Here is a 6,000-nt window from a genome sequence, read left to right on the forward strand (position 1 = left end):
CCCACAAACGAATAGTTAACATAACCATATCTTCACTCCATCTTTTGTAGCCTCTGTTTGTCACCCTTTCCTTGATCTTTGGATGCAAGAATTTGTTCAAAATATCTACATCTGCATTTAAGTTTTGATTGTTTATCTTTCCTCTTTGTGACCTCTCTTTTTACAATCTTTCCATTGTCTTCTTCCTGTTGCAATGGATTTTTTTGGAGGTCATGTTTACACAATTTATTACTTTATTTTCCCTCATAATATATTGAGCCTCATAATTACAGTCAGTGAATCAAAGAGTTGTATAGCACAAACTATACAGACCCTTCAGGGAAGGGAAACAGACCCTTCAGTCCAACTCATCTGTGCTGTCCTGATGTCCAAAATAAATTTGGTCGTATTTTCCAGCATTTGACTCATATCTCTACAAACCAGATGCCTTTTAAATGTTTTCATTATACTATCCTCCTCCATCATCTGACAGCTCGTTCCATTCATGCACCACTCTCTCTGTGAAAGAAAAGTTGACACCTTCATCCCATTTACATTTTTCTCTTCTTAAATTAATCCTATGCCCTTTAGTTTCAGATTCCCCATGCTGGGGAAAATACCTCGTCTATTCACCCCATCCATGTACCTCATGATATTACAAAACTCTCTAACATCACCCCTCAGCAACTGAAAATATTCCCCCCAATCCACCCTTTCAGCATCTTCTGATGACTCTAACAACCTCCTTTAAATATTTTCTGAACCTTCCAAGTTTCACAACGTCCTTCCTAGAGCAGGGAGACCAGAATTGCACATAGTATTCCAAAAGTGGCCGAACCAATATCTTGTACAGTAGCAGCATGACTTCTCAATTCTGGTAGTCATTGCACTGGCCAATAAAGGCAAGCATACCAAACACCATCTACACTATCCTATCTACCTGTGAATCCATTTTCAAGGAATTGCAAACCTGAAATCCAAGGTCTCTTTGCTGAGCAGCACTCCCCATGTCCTTACCATCAAATGTGTAAGTCCTGCCTGATTTGCCGTTCCAAAATGTTGGATCTCACATGGATTTAAATTAAACTCCATCTGCCACTCCACTGCCATTGGCTCGTGTGACCAAGATCCCATTGTAATCTGAGGTAACCTTCTTCACTGTCCACTACTCCTCCAATTTTGGTGTCAGCTGCAAAACTTAATAATTATATCACCTCATGTCACAACAAAACCATTCATATAAATGATGAAAAGCAATGGACTCAGCACCGATCCTTGTGGCACACCAGTGGTCACAGGCATCCAGTCTGAAAAGCAATTCTCTACCAGCACCAGCTGTCTTCTACCTTCAAGCTGGTTTTGTATCCAAATGGCTAGTTATCCCTGTATTCCATGCAATCTAACCTTGCCCAAGAAATGCAACCGACCTTTTCACACTAATTACTGATGGCACTTCTAATTTGACAATTATCTAAAAGTACTGTTCAAAATATGTGGGGGAATCAGACTTTTCCTTCTACTTTTTATTGGGACTGTGGCTGAAACAGGCCTTAAAAAAGAAGCTCCTTATTAAAATGCTTGTATGTTTGGAACTGCCTTTTTTTTTAACAGAAACCTGATTAACTTCAGTAATGTTTCTTCCAACAGCAAGTCTCATCTTATCTGTTATATCTGTATGGAGAACACAAGCCGAACTGTGAACGTCTACTGTACCATTTTGGGCATCTTGTATTGGCTAAAAAAGCCCAAGCAGCATCTTGTCAACTTAGTCATGTTCTGCTTCAACAGAGGCGGAGACAATAACGACAAGGTGATCATGCCAAGCTTATATAAGACAGTGTTCATCCTCAGCTTTAGTATTGCATCCAGTTTTGAGTGCTACATTTCAGGAAGGAGGAGAAGACATTGACGAGGATATGGAAAAGGTTCAGGCGAATATTTGCAGGACCAAGAAGAACTTTGATTTGTTAAGTTGGGTCAGTTTTCATTGGAGTAAAAAGTCTTTAATGACGAAGGGATTTTTAAGCAATAGTTTATGATCGTGAATGGTCTGGTCATTAAATTAGTGATGGAAGCCTCGAGAATGAATGAGTAAAGATTTCAAGTAATGGGGAGAAGAAGTGATGGAATCTTGAGATGAAACCTTTTCATGAAACAAGTGGACGGAGTACACAGTTTGAGTGTGGTGTAGGCATGTTTACTTGAGGCATTCAAAAAGAAGTTAATAGTTTTCTGTGAAGGAAGAATGTGGGGGGTTGCAGGGAGAAGGCACGCCATGCCCTGAAACAATGGACAGAATGGTCTGTTTAAATGTTATGACAATTCTTTCATTGCAAAGCAATGTATAATTATGAAGCAAATTATTCACTAAAGCTCTACTTTTGCCCAGACAATGGTCGTAGAATCTTGTCCTCATACAGCCATAATCTCTAATCCAAAGGGGGTTAATGATTTTTTACGTTGTTGCCCATGATGTGCTATTCAAACAAATGTTTTCTAATGTCCATAGAGAAAACATCAAACAGATGATTTTCACCAATATTTCCCACTGTTTTTGAAATCACATAGCAAAAGAGTTTATGAAACTACCATTTTCCAAGCGATTATGAGCCATTTCATTGATACTTTTCATTAAATGTTTTTGTTCATACGGATTTTAGAACTTTTGGTCAGGAATTGCTGAACTGAGCCCTTAGTTCTTGTGACAAATGGCACATTGCAGGAGGATAGGGGATTCTGATCAGACCCTTTATATCTCCTTTGGTGAGCAAGAATGCTACACTTTGGCAGGTAATTTGTTGCGGTGGTACAGTGGTTAGCATTGCTGCTTAGGACAGTGGTGACCCAGGTTCAATTCTTGCCTGAGGCAACTGTATGGAATTTGTACATTTTCCCCATATCTGTGTGTGTTTCCTCCAGGTGCTTGGGTTTGTTCCCACAGTCCAAAAATATGCAGGTTGGGTGCATTAGTCAGGTTAAATGTAGAGTAGTATGGGAATGGGTCTGGGTTGGTGATGGTTCAGAGGTTCGCTATGAACTTGTTGGGCTGAATAGCCCGTTTCAACGCTGTAGGGATTCTGTGAACTCGCATTCAAAACTTAGCATTTATGTAACCTTTAATGCAAAAGAGCAAGGAAAGATAGCAATGTTCAAATCAATATTTTCTCATCAATCTTTTCAGAAACGTTATGACACACCTCTAGAGTATGTTGGACTTGAACTCTCTCTCGTATTTGTGAGGTTAAGATGGTCATAATTTCTGAGTGGATCATAAACAGTTGTTCGAGTTTTTTTTTTCTCTGAATGGTTTCACTGAGTAGGAAGGCAGGAACAGGCAGCTGCCCGGAATGATTCACCTTCAACATTTTTTTTATTCAATGAGGCATTGCAAAGAAGCATGATTATCAGAGAACAACAATTATACCACACATGAGCTTGTCAGCTTTTGTAAAGCTGTAAAGAAAAGTAAGAAAGAACATGAAAAGAATGAAAACTAGCACAGAATATAAAGACAGACAGCAAAAGTTTCTATAAATATATAAAATGAAAAAGAGGGGTTAAAGTAAACGTTGGTCCTTTAGAGGATGAGAAGAGGCATTTATGGCATATGATGAAATGGCTGAGGCATTGAACAGTTTTTATTGGTCTTCACAGTGGAGGACACTAATAATATACCAGTAACTGACAAAGAGACGAAGGTAAGTGAGGACCTTGAAGCAATCATTATTACGGATTGTTGGGCAAGCTAATGCAGCAAAGGATAGACAAGTCTTCTGGCCCTGATGGAATGCATCCCAGGGTGCTTAAAGTGGTGGCAGGTGAAATAGAAAGTGCACTTGTGGTGATTTTCCAAAATTTGCTGGACTCTGAGGTAATTCCAGCAGATTGGAAAACAACAAATGTGATGCCACTGTTTAATAAGGGAGATTGACAAAATATGGGGAATTGTAGACCAGTTACCTTAACCTCTGTAGTGGGGAAGATGCTTGAGTCTATTCTCAAGGAAGAAATAGGAAGGATCCAGGTAGGAATTGTCCCATTGGGCAGACACAGCATGGGTTCATGAATGGCAGGTCATGCTTAACAAAACTTTTGGAATTTTATGAAGATATTATGAGCAATGTGGACAACGGGAACCCAGTGAATGTGACGTACCTAGATTTCCAAACATCCTTCGACAAGGTGCTGCTGTATAAGATAAAGATGCATGGCATTACGGGTAAAGTATTAGCATGGATAGAGGATTGGTTGATTCATAGGAAGCAAAGACTGGGGACAAATGAATGCTATTCTGGCTGGTAACCAGTAATTAGTGATGTGCCTGAGGGATCAGTATTAGGACCGCAATTAGTCACAATTTATATAGATGATTTGGAATTGAAGTCCATGTGTAGTATGTCAAAGTTTGCAGATGGCACTAAGGTGAGTGGCAGAGCAAAGTGTGCAGAGGACTGGGAAACTTTGCAGAGGAACATAAATACTTTAAGTGTTTGGGCAAACGTCTGGCAGATGGAATACAATGTTAATAAATGTGAGGACTTCTATTTTGGTAAGAGTACGAGTAAAAAAAGATTATTACTTGAATGGTAAAAAAAGTTGCAGCATGTTGCTGTGTAGAGGGACCTGGGTGTCCTTGTGCATGAATCACAGAAGGTTGGTCTGCAGGTACAACAAGTATTTAGGAATTCAAATGGAATTTTGGCCTTCATTGCTAAAGGTATTGAGTTGAAAAGTGGGGAGGTAATGTCGCAGATGTACAGGGTGCGGTGAGGCTATACCTGGAGTACTGTGTGCAGTTTTGGTCTCCTTACTTGAGAAAGGATTGCATAGCGCTACAGAGTGTGCAGAGGAAGTTCATTGATTACAGAGCTGAGGGGTTGGCTTATGCATAGAGACTGAGTGGACTGGCATTATATTCATTGGAATTCAGATGAATAACGGGGATTTTATTGAAACATATGAAATTATGAAGGGGAATGGATCAGATAGAAGTACAGTGGATGTTTTCATTGGCAGGTGAAACTAGGACAAGAGAGCATAGCTTTAAGATTATAGGGATCAGATTTAAGACTGAATTGGGAAGGAATTAAAGAATACAGTGACAGCGTGGACAAGTGAAGCTGAAAAGATCAGCCATGATCTTATTGAATGGAGAAGCAGGTTTGAAGGGCCAAATGGCCGACTCCTGCTCTTAGTTCTTATAAGGAGATAAATAATCAGTCATAAAAGTCATGAGCACTTCTCCACTGGTCTTTCTCCAAAGTCAGGATCCCCTTTTAGGCGTCACAAGCTAATCAATGAATGAGATGATGCTCAATTAATGCATGGAATATGCTCATCATTTGGTTTCTAAAATGGAATACAAATGTCCTTGATATCTTAAAAAAAAACACTTTGGGGATTGTTGTGAGGCTGTGAACTTGACAGACATTATGCAAGATAGCTTTGCATCACCAGTGATGGGGACATTTCAAAGTTAAAGCCATCAGAAACACCACAAACAATATAACAATAATATATGTGCATACAGACCCTCTTTGAACAGCATAAAATGTTAACAGTTCTAAATGAAATTGCTTGCTGGCAAATGAAAAGTAAAATTGTTGTCTTCATTGCCATTCACTTTTGGGGTGGCACGGTGCCAGGGACCCTGGTTAGATTCCAGCCTTGGGCAAATTCTGTGTGGAGTTTGAGCATTCTCCTTGTGTCTATGTGGGCCTCCTCCAGGTGCTCCGGTTTGCTCCCACAGTCCAAAGATGTGCAGCCTAGGTGAATTGGCCATGCTAAATTTGCCCATAGTATTCAGGGATGTGGAAGCTAGGTGCATTAGTCATGGGTTAATATGAGATAGTGGCATGTTTCTGGGTGGGTTATTGTTTGGAGGGTCGTTGTGGACTTGTTGGGCTGAAGGGTCTTTTTCCACACTGTCGGGATTCTATGATCTATGACCTCACAAGTCAATACAGTTTTTCAGGGCTTCTTGCAATAAATGGAAACTTGCAATAAATGAAGCGTAAATGC

The sequence above is a fragment of the Hemiscyllium ocellatum genome, chromosome 35 (assembly GCF_020745735.1).
Source record: "Hemiscyllium ocellatum isolate sHemOce1 chromosome 35, sHemOce1.pat.X.cur, whole genome shotgun sequence".
NCBI lineage: Eukaryota > Metazoa > Chordata > Chondrichthyes > Orectolobiformes > Hemiscylliidae > Hemiscyllium > Hemiscyllium ocellatum.